Here is a 19,168-nt window from a genome sequence, read left to right as displayed (position 1 = left end):
TTTTAAAATTGGAGGTTAGATTGCATTTTATTTACACACACATGTCACTTACACAGTGAAAGAAGATAATCCTTAGATTGTCAGATCTGTATTCAAAACTATTAGCTAAGTGTCCCAATTTAACATAAATTCCTGAACCTAAATTTTAATATAAGATTTTGTTTCCTTTATAAATTAGTTTTTGTCTTTTCTACATGCTCAGAAAAGCCATTAGTTTAATTTTCTGTAATGTCCTGTAGTAGGAAATGCTATTAATTTATTTTCTTTTAAAGAGGAGTAATCCAATATTAAAAATAGATTTTCCATTTGTCCAGAGATTGTTATATAATTGAATATCATTAATATTATTACAAGAGTTTTATAAAGCAGATCAAGACTGGGTTTTTATCATCCACATAATTATATCAAAGACACTTCATTTAGTGACTTTTGCACTGTGGGGGTTCTTTTATTTTTAAGGCAGTATGGGAAAGGCTGTTTCCTAATTTATTCCACATTTTCAACATGAAGTGCTAAACCTATTGAACCATAGACCTTTGGTGAATTGATCTCTTCACTTGCCGTATTTACCGCTCCGGTAAATTAGGTGCACGCAATAACCAGCTGTCGGCCTCCAGCTGCAATGGAGTCAAGCTGCATAGATCCCATTCTTTCAGACAAACACACTTCGGTGCCTTTATCTGAGAACTTGGGCGACTGCTGCTGTAAATAATTTCATACTGTGGAAACTAATTTCATGCTATCTTTGCTTTTATTTATTTAAAAATAAGGAAAACGTGTATAAAAGTTCAAGCATAGTAGTAACTGTCAAAGTTTTTAAAAAAGGACATTTTGTGTGACAGAAGCTCCACATTTAAAATTACATCCACTCAGACTACATGTCTAATATCTGAGGATCACCTTTTCTTGATAAAATATCTGTATTTTCAAGAGAGAATTGTCTGTCCATTAAGTCACAGTATTGCTTATACTGTAGTTTCAGCTTTATCAATGAATAAATAGCCAGAAGAATTCTTGTAAGAAAAAGCTAGAAAGGTCTGTCCCTGAATAGTGTTGAATAGAAAAATAAACATTTTAAACGACCATGGCAAATAAACTCAATGACCTAGGAAATATTTTTATAAAGTTAAAATTTTCTTAAGTTTCTAGGTTTGCCTGGAAGACAAAACTATGCCACACACACACACATACTGCTCAAATAATTTGAGTTTTCACAAAGCTAAAAGGAATATCATGAGAGAGCAAGTGCAATTAACTGTCTCAAGAGCTATCAGAAGATATGCTCACGTCCAGAGGGGAGCACCTTTAGTCTGTGGCGGCCCAGGGGAGGGACCTACCTGGGCACAATGCCAGCAACCTGAGAGGAAAAGATCAGCAGAAAGGTCTTAAGTAACCGTTGAAAGGTCTAAACTTGCCATTTTGGAACTGTACCATAACTTGAAAAACTGATGATATTACAGTTATAAATAGATTGATCAATAAATAGCAAAAGCTGACTGAGACAATAAAAAGCCAGTCAGTCTTTTCTCAGTCGGAATGATAAATGGAGCACAAAACTCTATTGAAATTGCCCTAAAGAGATTCTATGATTGACAAATAAAACATGACATGCAATACAATTTTATGTAGGTATTCCTGACAATTATAAAAACATTTTAAGTTAGTATTGTGCTAATAAATACTAGTAAAAATGTCTAGAAAAATTAAAATATTAACAAGGCTTTGATTAACTGTACCTTATTCTAAATAGGAGTCTAAAATGAGAGTGTTTTGAAAAATTCCTATTATCAATTCTAAAAGAACAAAACTGAATAAAAATGCAATGATAAGGCCAGGTACAGTGACTCATGCCTATAATCCCATCACTTTGGGAAGCCAAGATGAGAGGATCACCTGGGGTCAGGTGTTCAAGACTAGCCTGAACAACATAATGAAACCTTGCTTCTAAAAATATTTTAAAAATTAGCTAGGCTTAGTGGCAAGTACCTGGTCTGAGATACCAGACAGGCTGAGGCAGGAGGGTAAGTTGAGCCCAGAGTTTGAGGCTATAGTGAGCTATAAGATCATGTACTAGCCTGGCCACACAGTGAGATCCTGTCTCTCTCTCTCTCTCAAAAAAAACAAAAAACAAAAAAACAAAACAAACAAACAAAAAAAAACAAAGAAGAAAAGAAAAGAGAAAAGAAAAGAAAAGAAAAGAGAAAAGAGAAAAGAAAAGAAAAAAGAAAAGAAAAGAAAAGAAAAGAAAAGAAAAGAAAAGAAAAGAAAAGAAAAGAAAAGAAAAGAAAAGAAAAGAAAAGAAAAGAAACGAAACGAAACGAAACGAAAGAAACGAAACCATGATTTCCCTCTACCTATCTCCGATTGCTGGTGAACAAGCAGAGCAGGCCAGGGCACGTCAGTGTGATACTAACAGACAGACTTGTGTTTCTACCGCGACGTGATCTCTTTCCCACGGGAACAGCACACTATCGCTGCCTCTACTCTGAAGTACAAAGGGGAAACTTGAACCAAGAGAACACTTGAACGGGGGCTATTTCTGTCACAGATGATAGCTACCTAGACAGATAATCATTTCCTGACTTGTGCACAGCTGATTTCTATAGTAAAACCAGAATTTTCTCCCCAAGAAACTGATAATTACAAAGTTATAGTGAAAGACAAACTGATTGTTGCAATAAAAACCAAATTAACTATGTGTGTGGTTTAACCAGTGAGAAGTCAGTAGCCAATGGTTATGTTTTAAGCAAATTAAATCAATTTCAGATGATTGATCCCATAGACATCCACCATGACCATTTGCAGATGTCAAACTAATCTGCACAAGTGGTGACCACAAAATAACAGAAATGGATATAGAGAAATTTAACATTTCGCCTCTCTTTTACAAAACACCTACTTTAAAAGCACTTATTTTAGACAACATATTAGAGAACAAAAACATTTATGCTAATAGCCTTAGCTTGTATAAGAGACATCCCTTTCAGCCCACATTTCTCAATCAATAGGATCCTGAAGATTCTGGATTAAAAATCACAGACTTCTCATGAAACCTTTTATAAACGAAATTAATGAACCGTGAGTTCTTATATACTCAGAATCCAATTAGATGCTTCTGGGATCTTGGTGAAATCTTGTAAGAACAGGAAATTTTTATACTCCCCCAATAAGCGTCCCCTCCGATAGAACTCATCAACTAAAACTATTTTTAAAAATTTGATATTGGCCGGGCGCTGTGGCTCACGCCTGTAATCCTAGCTCTTGGGAGGCCGAGGCGGGCGGATTGCTCAAGGTCAGGAGTTCAAAACCAGCCTGAGCAAGAGCGAGACCCCGTCTCTACTATAAATAGAAAGAAATTAATTGGCCAACTGATATATATATAAAAAATTAGCCGGGCATGGTGGCGCATGCCTGTAGTCCCAGCTACCTGGGAGGCTGAGGCAGTAGGATCACTCGAGCCCAGGAGTTTGAGGTTGCTGTGAGCTAGGCTGACGCCACGGCACTCACTCTAGCCTGGACAACAAAGCGAGACTCTGTCTCAAAAAAAAAAAAAAAAAAAAAAAGTTTGATATTTTAAAGAATATCAATACACATTTTCTCACTTTAGTTAATTATATATAACTGCACATTGAACAAATCAGTATTTTTTTTTGTTCTAATAACTTTTGTGTTCTGAGGTATCAGATAAACACTGAAACTAAGTTATTTTTAGCATACTGAAGATAAATTGGCTTTGATGAGAGTTAAAATAATGGGATGCTTCCTTTAATTATTATATCTCCCATCTGAAACAAAGCAGCTCAGTTCAAAGTGCAATAAACACTTTGGGTTAATATTATGGGAAGGTATGGGAAAAGGAAGGTCAGACTAAAATCTCAGTTGTTTGTCATTGAATAAGGACAAATGTGACATGATTTCTTTATTCCTCAGAAGTTAACATATGGACTATTACTGAGAAATTCAAAGGCAGTAATGAATCTTATGGTGCCTGGTTAGGTCAAATCTCTTATCACAGACCTATCTGCATTCTAAGGCCTTCTGAAGTATGTGCGTGGGTGCTCAGAGTGGAGGTGCTAGCCTGCATGTCAGCACTGCAGGATTATCATTCACAAATCAAAACTGTCTGGAGCAGTTATTTGATATATGATTATCTTACTCCATTTTAGGTTATTATGACAAAAGTGCCATAAAATAGGTGTCTTATAAATAACAAAAATTCATTTCTTACCTTTCTAGAGGCTGGGGCTTCTAAGATCAAGGTGCTGGCAGGCCGATTCTGTGGCTGGTGAAGGCCTGCACCCTGGTCCATGAGCAGCTGTCCTCTTGCTGTGTGCTCACATGGCAAAAGGGGAAGAGCTCTCTGGATATCTTTATAAGGGCACTAATCCCATTTATGAGCAATCCACCCTCATGATATCACCTCATCTGCTATCACATTGGGGTTTAGGATTTCAACGCATGAATTTTGAAAAGATATGCCCAGTCTACAGTAACGGTCCAGGATGGCTCAGACAGTATCTCTCAGCATTTTGGGACTGGACCACTAGACATAATTTAGTTCCTTCAGATTATTACTTTGGACCATATGATGAGTACACTGTATCTATTTTGTACCAGGTTCAACATGGCAAGCACACAGAGGTAGAAAAATAAATTTACTCAATTGTCTCAATATTATTATTGTTTTTACCCTTTTCCCCACTCATTCCTGGGGCTAGATACATATATGACACTGGTAAGTCACATTTAAGCAGAGACCTGAAGAATGGGAGAAGAAGGTCAGTGAGGCACTTAGATATCTGAGCAAAGAATATTTCATGTATGAAAAATAGCAGGAGTGGGAGGCCTTAAGGTAGAAGCACAGTTGATGTGTTAGAAAGAGCAAATAAGACAGAGTTGTTGAACAGGAAGCCAGAGGTAAGGTTGAGGAGGTATTAGATTGCCCAGACACACAGCAATTTGCAGCGATTTGCAGACCATCATGAGTACATTGGCTTTTACACTTCCTGAGATGTAAAATCCATGCAGAATTTTGAGCAGAGGAAAAATGTGACACAAAATATATTTTCAGAGAAGCACTCTGTCTTGGTGAAAATATACTGTAAGAGCTCAAGAACAGAAGTAGAGCAACCAGTTAGGAGACTGCCGGAATATTCCAGGTGATAAAGGATGCTTTAATTGGACCAAAGTACTATCAGGGAAGTAGGTGAGCTGCAGCCAGATTCTGGATATATGGTGTACTTACACCCAACAAGATTTGGTGTTGGATTAGATGCTGTGTGAAGACAGAAATAATTCAAAATGACTATAAGATTCTTCACTTGAGAAAATTGGAGAATAGACTTATCCAACAGGATATAGAAAACTGTAGTGAAAATAGGATTGCAGGATTTTGGAAGAGGTTAGAAGCATAATTTTAAAAATTTTATTTTGGGACTCCTATTAGAAATTCAAGGAGAAATGTTGATTATTCCATATATAAGACAAGATTTTTACAGTGGGATACAGGCTGGAGTTATTTATTTTGGAAAATATACAGGCCAAAAGATCAGACAAGTTCACTCTGAGAGACAGAGACAGAGATAGAGAGAGAGAAAAGAGAAAAGTTCACTCCAATATTTAGAGGTGAGGAAATATATAAATGAGACAGAATGGGAAACAGGAATTTTAATAAATTGTTTGGATTTTGTTTGTTTGTTTGCTTCTGGTTCATTTGCTTTAGGATGGTCAATATTACTTGTTGGTATGTTGAGAGGATAGATTTTCTAGAGAGATAAAAACATGACACCGCAAGAGAGAAAGTGACTGCTCAAGCAATGTCCCTGGGTACGTAATAGTGGAGAATTGGTTTCAACCAGTGGTATAGACAACTCATTTACATCAAGAGGAAAGGCAAAATATGTGGACAAAAATACAGGTACGAGGGTGATTACAATGATGGGACCAAAAGAATTGCCCTCCTTACTGCTTGATTTTCTCAGTGTAATGGTAAGCAAGCCATTGACTGAGACTGAAAATTAGACAAATTGCATGTGAGACTCCTATGAGAAAATTTGAATTGCAGCCTATTAGAATGAAATGACCAGGAAAATACAGCAACATTTTAAGATACTACTAAGAGCCGGATTGTGGTCATTAATTTTAAACTAAAGCCAGTAAGAGTGGCTTTGCAATTTTTCTTCAGCCGCATCTAGATGTTTGGGTGCAAATATAAAGTAGTCAGCATTAGATTTACCAGGGGTTTTGTCTTTTTCATGTGCATATGACTTATGGAGAAAAAGACTAGGAGATTTAGAAAAAATATATATTATATATATGTGTGTGTGTGTGTGTGTGTGTGTGTGTGTGTGTGTACAAAAATTGTGGAATAACATTTGTTAAGAACACAAGTACAGACATGAAATAGGTGAGAGAGAGTGAAAAGCTAGTAGTAAAAGGATTACAGACACTTGTGAGATCAGGTAATTCTTGGAACCAGGAAAATAGAGAAAGTAAGCAGGGGAGAAAAAAGCTGGACAGCTGTTTAAAGAGGGGAAATTTGACATTGAGTTTATGTAAAAGCCAGTATTGGTTTATGAGCACGAGTCCAGTACAGGCACACATTGCCTCATACTTAGAAGTGTCCTGTGATTTCCAGTGCTCTATTGTCATCACCTTGAAATTCTTCCTAATATTAGAGCAAGCAGTACTGAATTTTCATTTTTCACTAGGCCTGACAAATTATGTAGCCATTTCTAGTTACAACTATCAAAACAATGATGTCTAGAATATGACCATAGGCATGTGTGGTAGAGTTAGTGTTCAGAGAATAATATCCCTGGAGTGAAGTATTCAAATAACTGAGAAGCCAGTAGCAAGTAAAATTACCCACATGGATACTGAGGTCATCAAGAATTATGATATGATTATTGAAAAGAGGGACAAATACCCTAGGACATTTTCTCTATTCATGTATGACGTGGATGACATAATCAACTGTAGATGACTGCCAAAAGGAGTGATCTGAGTAGTTGTTTCATGAAATGAGCTTCAAAACTTGAGGACATTAAGGAGCATAAAGGGATGGTCTTGATAAAGTAGTAAGAAACTAAAAGGAGGACATATCTCCTCTTTAGACAAAAGAAAGTGTGTCCTTAATTAATCTCAAGGATAGTAAGTTTTAATGCCAAGCAAGATGTTGAAAAGAAGATTCAGAGAAGAGTTTTAATATATAGAAGATTGACTGATAGTACAAGATGTTGAAAAGAAGATTCAGAGAAGAGTTTTAACATATAGAAGATTGATAGTATTTCATAATCAAACAGGGGTTATGAAAACTCTGGTACCAATAAAAATTTATTCAATTGATTATGACAATTTATGTTATGCATTTCTTTTCATGTTGTTGTTTTGTCTACCCACCTCATATTTAGAATCTTTTAAAACTTTCTATTTATTTTTGGGGCTGTAAATGTTATAGACGTTTCTTGACACAGGTCATATTTTATATATTCTATTTATTTCTCAAAATTGTGAAGAGAGGGTAATGCAAGTGTTATTGCAAAATGAAGGTTGATGTACTTCAATACTGGAACATGTTTATGATTTCATGTATTTTCTATAGGACTGACCTGTGTTCTTATATTCTCATGTGTTCTTTTTTTTATATTTTGCTCTACTGTATGTGATCATTTTTTACATTTTTTAATCTTCCAGTATGTCTATTGATTTTTTGCAATTTTTTTTTATTCTATGTTTTATGGTGCTCTAATAGTTTCTTTACTATCATGTTCTTCTCCTGTTTTGTGATAGTTGTATATCCCTGAATCTCTCTCATATATCCATTAAAGCATTTGGTTGTTATTCTTTGTTTGAATATCTCTCATTATTTGAAGTAATTTTGTCAATTCATATTTTCATTGTGGGCATTTTTTATAAACTGTTTTTCCCATGTAGGGGTCTGATAATCTTCTATCATAACTCTACTGTGTTAGTTACCCATAAAAAATTTTTACTGGTTGCTGTGGGATTTTCTACATTATTGAAAATGGTTGTAGTCACTGTTGGAATCTCCCTTAAAGCAGATTGTCTTCCCTTAATGGTAAGAGGCAGAAACATGTTCTCAAGCTCCAAGGCCTGCAAACACCAGTACGTGCCAGGCTTCACTCTGGGCTACCAATCTCCACAATGGGCCATTAATTCTTCCAGGCTGCTTTTTCACTTTCTTTGATGAAGGCTTCTGTTATTTTGCTTGGAATAGTGGTTTATAAGAATGATGGTACCATAAATTAAAAGATATTGTAGAAATTTGTGGGGCCATATTCATCTTATAATACATGGACTAGTTACATATGAAAATACTATTTCATAATAAATTATTTTTATTTCTTTTCTACATTACAGTTATGTCTTTGAATTCTAAAAATTATATATGCAAGTGGGTTATACTGTCTATGATTTTCATTACAGGTCATAACGCTAGCTGTGGTTTGGTACAGTTGAGAACTGTTTGCAAATTCTTCTACTTTTTCTCTCCATTTCCCACCTGAAATCTAGCAGTCACCAGGGCTATACTCCCTCTGAAACAACCTTTCTAACAGAGCTTTGCTAAAACTTTCTCTCTCTAGGTTTTCTTACTATTTTGGATTTATTCCATTTGGTCCATTTTTATCTCAGTTGATATTTCAGAAAGTATGGCAAATGAGTCAAAATAAAGGGGAAACTCTCAGCACAGTCAGAATGGTTACTTAAAGAGAGTTTAATAGAAGTATTTCTGCGAAGCATGTGTAAGTTTAAATAAATCAACAAGAGAGATGCAGTACTGTAGACCAGCAAGATTAGGAGCCACAAAACCTACTCTTTGTGGTGTAGACTCAGTGGCACTGAGTTGATAAATAGGCTAGTCCAAAAGGCTCAGGCTGTTGTTTTCCTACATGTCTGATACCTCGGTGGTTGTATAACTTTCCTAGGGCTACCATAAAAAATTCCACAAATTCTATGGCTAAAAACAACAGACATTTAATGTCTCACATTTCTGGAAGCTAAAAATCTGAAATCTAGGTGTCATCAGGGTCATGCTCCCTCTCAAAACAGTGGAACCTTTGAATACCTCTTCTAAGTAATGGTGTTTGATGGCCACATTAGCATTCCTTGGCTCGTAGATATATTTCTCCAGTCTCTACTGTTTCCATTGCCACATGATCATCTTCTCCTGCATCTTCACATCATATTGTCTTCTTATAAGGAAGTCAGTCAGATGGATTAGGGACTCACCCTAAATAGTATGACTGCAACTAAATAAATTATATCTGCAATGAGCTTACTTTTTTTAAAAGGTCACAATCTAAGATAGTTGAGATTAGGAATTAAATATATCTTTGGGGAGAGCAATTACATCCATAACAATGGGGGTGGTTGGAAGTCTGGGCTCAGCTTGGGCTACTAACACAATGGCACTCTCAAGGCAGCCAGACTTCTTACATTGCAGGTGCTTCCTCCAGAGTGAACTCTCCAAGGAACAAGAAGTGGAACCTGCAAGTCTCTTAATGTTTGGGCTTGGAAATGATACAGCTTTACTTCCTTCCTATTCTATTGATCAAAGCTGTCATCAGGTCCAGACAATTCAAGGGGAGGACAGTTTCTACTTCACATTTCCAAAGGAGAAGTGACAAAAAAAAAAAAAAAAATTTGAAATCTCTTGAATATAACAGACCTCAATTAAGCTAACTAACCTTAACCTTACCCCAGGATAGTGAGGGGCCCTATCTTTAACAGCATATTTCAGATTCCTATTGACCAGTATCATCAGGCAAGGAAATATTAAGAAATGCTAATGTGAACCCCCAAAATTCCAGACACAATCTTTATTACTATATGAGACAGCAATGCAATTTTTTCTCTATATTTGGAATCAATCAACCAGCCAATTCAGTGAACATGTTGCTTGAGGAATTCAAAATGATCTCCCTTAGTCTTAACTAACAAATCAGTTGAGCCATGGCTATATTCTCTGGCACAAGCATTTCTTCCGTGGATACTAAGTCATTGAAAGCTACCAAGCCCAAGTTCACAGAAATGAGAAACAAAATATCCTTAAAGGAATTATAAGGCATAATTGCAAAAGGGATTTTGCTCTCCCCTGCCTTATTCTCAGAAGAGGTAATGAAGAAGACTTCACTCACATATCAGCCAGTTGTTAAGGGGAAAAAAATCACACCCTGTAAGAAATCACCCTGACATCATACAGTGGTCATCCCACCTACCAGGTTATTCAATTATTTTTTATCAGTTACTTCTTGATGATAGGACATACCTTAATATTTGTGAATTTCTTATGGTTATACATTACTGTCATAAACAAGTTATTGTGCAAAGATGTTATTTTGTGAAATATCAACTTAAGAAAGGTAACAGAGTACAAGAAAATTAAATATCATAAGCTATCCTCACCACATGAATATAATACAGTCATCCCTTGGTATTTATGGGGAATTAGTTCCAGGGCCCCCTTGGATATCAAAGTCCATGGATGTTCAATTCTTTTATACAAAATGGCATGGTATTTGTATATAACCAATTCACATCTGTTTGCTGCTTAAGATTACTTTTGAAGATAAGAATTAAAAATAACCCATTTGCTAAGCCAACAGGTACATATTACATGCCTGGTTCTATTGTGGTTTTCTTTAAGAAATATACCACATATAGATCCATGGATAAAATTGCTGTCAATTCCAAATTAATTTTACAATAGGACATAGCCATTCTCCATGACTCATCTCACTTGCACAGGGAAAATGTGAGTTAAAGAGATATAGGGGATAAATTATCATCCATGCATATTTAAAGTTCTTCATTTTGTCACTAATCTCTGTATGTCCCTCAGAACAGAATTTCTTCAGAGATGCTATGTTGATTTCTTTTTTTTAATCTAAGGCGTATGGGCGATTGGAACTGAAAAAATATCCTTAAAATGGGTCATGGCTCCACTGGACCTACTGGAAAACAAGCTCCGACCAACACTCCACAAATCATGAAAACCTACTGGTGGTGGTATTTTAGTTCTTCTCTGGCAGTAAAACAAGGACAGTTTGAACCTGAGTGCTACCGGGAGCATAGCTTCTGCCATGCCTAGATGATCAACTGATGAAGAAATAAGTGAACCATAACATAAGTGGAGAAGAGACAATAGATGAAGGGAATATGTTTTTCCCCAAGTCCCATTTTTCCTGTAATCACCAAGCTCAAACTCTCCCCATTCCTTTCCCTCAGAATAATCAGCATTCTAATTTAATCACCTGTTCATATAAGCTAATTTAATATGGATATCTGCCACTTATATATGAAAATTAACAAAGATTACTTTTGTTAAAGATAAATTTATAAATGGTTTTTATAAATTTATAAAAGGTAATTTTATAAATGTTCCTAATAATAACTGTTCAACACCCTTTCTATAACTCCATTAAATTCACAAATTTATTACATACCTTCTAGCAGATCTCCAAGTAGACATGTGACAATGAGTCTTAGCCTGTGGTTGCTAAGTGTTTGTCATCTTTGATTTGGGGCATTTTATTGATCACTATTTGTAATTAAAATTAAAGATTATATCATTTTAAATTAATGTTCAATAATAAAAATTCAGTTATAGAAAAATTATTATTCTCCATGGAGCTGTGTTTCCCAAAGAAACATACTTTTTCTCATTAAAATATGTGAATAAATATTAGCATCATTTTCAACATTCAGGAATGCAGACATAACAGGATGAAAAGTACAGCTTCTGCTATTTGGTATGTAGTAAAACATTTGTCTACTTTATTAGTAAAGTCAACTAAGTGAAACCAAACTGGACTTGCCTGAAAATTCTGTTGGTGTATTTTTGGAAGTGGTATGTATATATATATATATATATATATATATATATATATATATATAGTAGTTGAATTATACTGTAACAACTAAATCTTTTGTTTATTTCAGATTTTCATATAAACATTGAGACTTGCTTATAGATCAAACCTAAATCATTCATTTGTGCCTCATAGACTCTTTCCAAAACTGTGAAAAAAATACTACAATATATTATAGAACTCTACTGGAAAATATAAAGACTTATCTGTGAAAAAAGTAGCATGCTCATTAATTAATATTTAGCAGAAAAATAAATCTTGAATATTTATATGTGGTGCATATTTTGAAATATAATTTTATTTTTTGTGCTTTCCAAATAGTAATGGATTATACAATGGCTATATATCTTCAATTATTAAATGAGATTTAATGTGTGCATGTATGATTAATATTGATTACACTATTACAAATCAAAATAAATGTATATGTACTTACATGTACATGTACCTACATATATATTTATTTTATTTATAATTAAACTTACAAGTACATGTAATTAAAATAGTTTAAGCAATAATTAAACTTACATGTACATGTAAGTACATGTGGATTTATTTTGATGTATAATAGTTTAATCAATAATAATAATATTTAAATTGAATTTCTAACTTCCATTTATGGCTAAGTGGGAATACCTTAAATCACAAACCTTCTACTGAAAAAAAAAACCCTCTGACTGTTTTGATTTGTGTTAGGCCCTCTCCCAGAGACGGCTGTGAGAGCAGCGCTGCCTAAAGCGCACGGCTGCTTTATAGGGGGACAAGAGAGGGCCTGGACGTGGGAGGGGGTCAGAATATGATTATCACTGTATCACTGCCACCAAATATCTATCAATTATAAAATAATTTAAAAATTTCAGCAAAGAAGGATCATTCATACTTTCTGACACTATAATATGGACTCAACCATGACTATGAGATTTGAGCATTTATGACATCACTTAGAGAAATGAGAAGGAAAAAAAGAGTGATGCTATTTGAGGAATTAATAAGAAAGAGAAAAATTAATTATAGAAGTTTAGATGAATTAATGTATATACCAGAAAATGCATACGTTGAAAGTGTAGAGCAGATGTCTGAAAAAAGGTCAAGTTTGGAAATTCATTGTCAGAGAAGAGACAATAAAAATTATAAAGACTATTCATCACATATTAAAAATATAAGTATAGTTACATAAGTGAGTAAAACCAAAGAAGAAGATTCAAGGAGGACAGGTTAAGTGTCCAATATTATCAAAATGTCAAATAAAATGAGGAAGAAAAAAAGTATAGACTATTTTGGAAGTTGCATGTGTTTGGGGGGTGGTATTTCTTTTTTATGTAAAATGGTGTTGGTTATGATTATAGATCAGTATAAGGTACAGTTTTGTGGCAAGCATGTACAGACAACATATATATAATATATGAGAGAGAGAGAAATAAATACATAGTTATGATATAGTTAGAAAGGATATCATCTGTCTTAAGTTTGGGACAACTAAACTTACATAAAAATGAGAAACATAAATGTAAAAAGATCAAATCATTAAGGCACTTAGTGAAGTAAAACAAGAATGAGAAGCAAAACAACATCCTTACCTATAATAAAAGCGTGTCAGAAAAGCATACTGAAAAAAAAGAAAAGAAAAAAAATACGTAACACAGAGTATGAAAAGCATTAAGGAAATTATATGACATGAAAAACATAAATTACAACTATTTAATATATAAAAAGAGATGGCAAAAATTTAAAATAATCAGAATTTAAAGAAAATATAATTATTTTAGAAATGAAAACTAAACCATAAGCATGCAAATACAACAGATAATACATTATAAAAAGTAAAGTTAAAGAGGAGGAAAAGCTTAAATATTCAAAAATGAAAAAAGAATAAATAAATTTGATACAAAGTGGTAATAGTAATAATAAGTGAAAAGATTCAGCATAAATATAATTGGAATACTTGAAAATAAAGAAAAATTCAAAGAAATAGAATAAATATTAAAGCTAATTCAATAAAAAACCTCTAAAAAAAAAGATTTTAAACTAGATATTAAAAGAGCAATATTTACATGATGATACTAACCAAGAATAGCCACCAATAATAGGCATTCTAGTACAGTTACTGGATTTAAGGAAAAAATACACATATATAGTGGGAATCTAGGCAAAAAAAACTCAGTTGTAAAATTGAAGAGGTTCACATTGGCTAAAATTGGAACACTTTGAGCTTTAATTAAAATAAGGAGCATTTTTTTAAGCTTTAATTAAAATGAGCATTTTTTTTTTTAAGACAGAGTCTTACTGTGTTGCCCAGGTTAGAGTGCCGTGGTGTCAGCCTAGCCCACAGCAACCTCAAACTCCTGGGCTCAAGCAATCCTCCTGCCTCAGCCTCCCGAGTAGCTGGGACTACAGGCATGCGCCACCATGTCTGGCTAATTTTTTCTATATATTTTTAGTTGGCCAATTAATTTCTTTCTATTTTTTGTAGAGACGGGGTGTCACTTTTGCTCAGGCTGGTCTCGAACTTGGCAATATGTTTCAATTCAAAATAATAATCTAATTAGTAATCTTCTGACTATGACAAAATAATTCATTATCTTGAAAGATGAATAATTAAAGATTATTATTTTTACCTCTTCATAGATTAATGGATCTGGGCATTGAGCAGCAGTAATTGGACACAAAAAGTATAACCCAGGTATTATGTGCCTTCTGGGAAAAGAACACTGTAAAATCTCCAGTCTTGTCAAAGTGATGCAACCTGACAATTTCTAGGTAATACAGCAAACTACGAGATATGTTGGACTGCAAAATGGTTATAGGATCTGCAAAATTACAAGTGTGAGAAACACAGGTATAGGCAAGGGGAGATTCCTTAATGGAAATCATGCCAGAAAGTTAAAAATAAATAAGGAAATATATAAATTAATTCAATTAAGTAATTTCTCTCTGAAGGATTAGTTAATTTTTAGGTATTTAATAATATTCTTTTCAAATATCCGTTCCTCACTTTCCAGTATTTTATTTACAAAAAAGACAGCACTCCCTTTGAATCATTAAAAATAGATTACAATTTTTTAAAAACTGTATAACCATAAAATTCATGAGGTATACATATTAATGTGATTCCTTGAAAAATGTTTCAAGTTCATAATTTAACAGAGATGTTTACCAGAATTGTACCGTTAGTCAATTACTGTATTTTTACATTAAAATTATACCTATAGGATGAAGTGAATAAAATGGAAAACTCAAGCTGATGAAAAGAGGAAATAATGTCAATACTTTTATCTTTCTCATAAACCATGTTAGTTATTAGCATAAAGGAGAAAAACAACACTATAACCTTATATTTTTGTGCCTTTTTGGTGTATACAGTAGTAACACTTTGAAACACTGAAAAAAATTTCATGGTACGACATTATAGTGAAAATCGCACATATTTCTTTTTCTATGTCTTACGTTAAATTACAATTTTGTATTTCACACAGTATATTAGTCAGTATTCTCCAGAGAAACATGACAAATAGAATATATATTGATATATAGAAAGAGACTTATTAGGAAAGACTGACTCACTTAATTATGAAGGCTAAGAAGTCCTATGATCTGCTTTTGGCAAGCCGGTGACCAACTACCAGTTCCTGTCCGAAGGTTAAGGCTCTAGAATCAGGGAGCCAATGTTGTAAGTCCCAAAGTCTGAAAGTCAGAGAACCAGGAGTGAAGATAGCCTAGAGTAGAAGATGGACGTCTCAACTTAAGCAGGAAGAGATCATTCACCCTTCTTACACATTTTTTTCTCTTCGGGCCCTCAAAGGATTGGATGGTGCCCATTCCCACTGGTGAGGGCAATCTTCTTTACGCAGCACACTCATTCAAATGCCAGTGACTTCAGACACACTCTCACAGATACACTCACAAATAACATTTTACCAGCTGTGTGGTCATCTCTTAGCAAAGCTGACATAAAACTAGCCATCACACAGGAAGATAGGGCATCTTGTTGAAGTTCAAACAACAATGTTTAAATTACTTGATGGAATAAAGAATAAGAGCTATGAGGGTAAAGGCTCCAAAATTATTAATCACAAAGACAAGAGACTGAAAATGTTTCAGTATTTTTTAATGGTAGGAGTAACATTTTTATAAGCCTCACTTAATATTAGCAAATAACAGCTCCTATAAAGAAGAGTTGCGATAACACAGAAATCATTCAGTTATTATGAATCTTGAAGAATTTGCTGAAATAAGTTGCAAAATATAATTGTAAGTCTCATATAGCATCAGATCATCAAGGCTTGATTATAATTGTCCCCAAATTCTGATTTGGGGAGATGGAATTGATATGGCAATTTATGTCACTTTAAAGACTATAATGTGTCATCCCTACTAAAAATTATACCTATTTTTTGTCATTGTATTTTCTTACCAGTAAAATCTAGATCTTCACATTTATGCTGATTTTCATATATACATATACACACACACATATATCACCATGATGAACAAGTATTTTCTCCATTTTTGAAAGATCTTAATGACCAAAAGTACACATTGCACATCATATAGATAACTTGCTATACTTATCCTTATATATGAGATGACCATAGTTAAAAGTTTTATTTTTACTTTAAGTTTTGGTAATTTACGAATGACTTCCTAAAGGTGATTCACCTCAACACACAGTAATTTACTGGGATATTTGTATCACCAAAATAAATTAGAATTATCCTTCATGTGAATGTTATTTTCCAAAAAGTGGGAAATGATTTGAATAGCTTCCATGATTTAAGGACTCTCATGCTGAAAAAAGAACATCACTTTGAAAAATAGAAGGGAATATCCTTTGCCTTGTACAATTGCAAAGAAAAGAAAAATTGCTGCGTACCATGCTGACTTTCTCATGCTAGCTCTGGAGCAAACAACCAAAGGAACAAGAAAATTGGATGATTTTACAATTTAATAGGCCCAATTCACCAATAATCACCTTGACAAAAGAATAGTTGCAGATTTTTTTAACACAAAATCACAGATGACTATTTCCTCCCTCAAAAATTTTAGATATCAAAGAAAGTAGTGTCTGTCTACCTTTGGAAAACAATGCTATGGTCATCTTTCTGAATTAAATCATAGAACAAAAACATTCCAAAAGCAGTTTGCAGTATTAATACAGCTATACTTTGTGAACCTTTTTGCAAAACAGGTCAAGTATATAAATGATACAGGAGATGATTAAACTTCTACCTTTCTGAAATTATTTATATACATATTTCACTAGTATGCTTAATATTTTACTGAGGAAAAATTCTTCAGTTCAATACTGTAGTGAGAATTGTAAATACTTCCTTTTCTATGTCTGATGTCACATTGCAATCTCTTGTCCTTTCAATTGATTTTCTTCTTGCTACCTTCCACTATGTAATTGAATAAATGTATTAGATACTTTTGATCTGCTCTTTTCAATTCTCTTTTAGATAATCTTGATCCAATCACTCATCATGCCTAAACTGCTGATAATTTCATTGTGACCTCATCTCTATATCTTTTTTATTTCTAATCCACCTAATTGGTTCTATCAAAATTGTGAGTCATATGTAGTATTAGTGTATATCCCCATTTACCATCAGTCCTGGTTTATAACTCTTGTCCAGGCAAAATTACTAATAGCACCATGTTTCATTCTCAAAATTTTTCCATTTTTCTGGATAAATTTATGATCACCAAAATTCATATGCAACTATGTTGCTCCCAAACCAGACTTATGATTGTTTTCAAAATACACTTGAGGAAATGTACCCTTTCACTCACTATTTAGTTTTCAAATTGTATTTTAATGGTGGGCTGGAGCTGGATAATATTGGCTTGAAAAATCTCATTTTTCACATTGGGAGCTTGAAATTAGCTACAGTGGGAATATTTACACTGTGTTGACTGGCAAATACTACAAATTAGAACTTTTTTAACCAAAGAGTTGATAAACTAGTATATCACTGATGATATCACTAATCTTTCTCACTTTCCATCTGTTTTATTTTTTATAATTATACCAAAATTGAGTTAGCTGTTGTCTTATCATTGGAACCCTACTGCCCTCCTTCCTTTCTTTTTTCCCTCCCTTCCTCCCTCCCTTCCTCTATTACTTTCTTCTTCCTTTCTTCCATTCCTCCCTCCCCTTTCTAATTTACTACTTTTTGTAGTCATAACAATTTTTATTATAGTGAATATGTATATATAACATGCATGAATGTACATACTTATGAAATATTCATTGTATATTCCTGAAATAAAAATGATAGGTCATAAAATTCATCTCTTTTCAGATACCAATAGCCCCAAACAGTGATGGGCACTACAAGTTGACATTTTGAACACTTTTATCTTTTAAGCAACTAACAGCATAGTACAGTAGTTAAAAGCACATATTCTGGAGGTTTCAAATCACAGTCCTTTCCTTTATTATTAGGGTGACATTAAGAAAATTCTGTAACCATTTTGTATCCCATTTTCTAATGTGCAAAATGGAAATAAGAGTATTTAGTTCATGGGGTTGTTATAAGGATTAATGAAGAAACTTAGTATCTATCAAGTATTTAGAATAATGCCTGACACATGGTGAACTCTATATAAAGATTTGTTAAATAAAACTAACATGGCAATACATATTAAAATCATGATAATAAACTGTGTAAACTATGTTTTATATGAAAACATGTATATTTTCAATGAGATATATATGTAACCCACACAAATACATAAACTTAACAAGTTTGGTAAACTATACCTTTCATTCATACTTGTTCTTCTAAATCTATCATTTTATTTTATTTATCATGTTCGGGGGGGGGGTTAACCCAACTGCAACTATTTTAAAGTTGCTCAAATCATATAAGCCAACCTAAGAACAAGTAAAATTGAGTTTTTAGTACATTATAAGAATTTTGAGGATATCACTATAATAAAAAAAGACCATGCATATATTAAATTGATATTTAAAAAGAAAATAAGAGAACTAAGAAATGGCAGCATTTGATAGGAAAAATCCATAATCCCTAAGACCCTAGAACTATTGTCCAAACCTATGGGGCAGTGGCTAGGAGCAAGAATATCTGAAGAGAAATTTTCTACCTGTCTATACAAATTTGGGTGCAGGGGATTGGGGACTTACAGGCAGAAATAAAGTTGAGTTATACAAGATTTAAAAAAATGTTAAACCTAATGAGATCAACTTTTAATTATAGTAATTTTAAAGTTCAGAAGGGTCAAAAATGGCGGACTAGGGATGACCTCTTGGC

The 19,168-nt window shown here is 33.6% G+C and overlaps 1 long non-coding RNA gene across 1 annotated transcript in view; it reads right to left on the bottom strand.

The window, feature by feature from the left end:
• Window positions 1-19,168, bottom strand: part of LOC105882834 (uncharacterized) — a 42,290-nt gene that overhangs the window by 13,391 nt on the left and 9,731 nt on the right. The window contains exon 2 of the long non-coding RNA XR_012914502.1: window positions 15,456-15,575. This is a non-coding gene — a long non-coding RNA (uncharacterized LOC105882834). The remainder of the gene's footprint in view (window positions 1-15,455; window positions 15,576-19,168) is intronic.

This window comes from Microcebus murinus, chromosome 23, assembly GCF_040939455.1.
Source record: "Microcebus murinus isolate Inina chromosome 23, M.murinus_Inina_mat1.0, whole genome shotgun sequence".
NCBI classification, from domain to species: domain Eukaryota; kingdom Metazoa; phylum Chordata; class Mammalia; order Primates; family Cheirogaleidae; genus Microcebus; species Microcebus murinus.
Note: the sequence above shows the minus strand (reverse complement) of the source record. Positions and strands in the feature narration are given on the sequence as shown.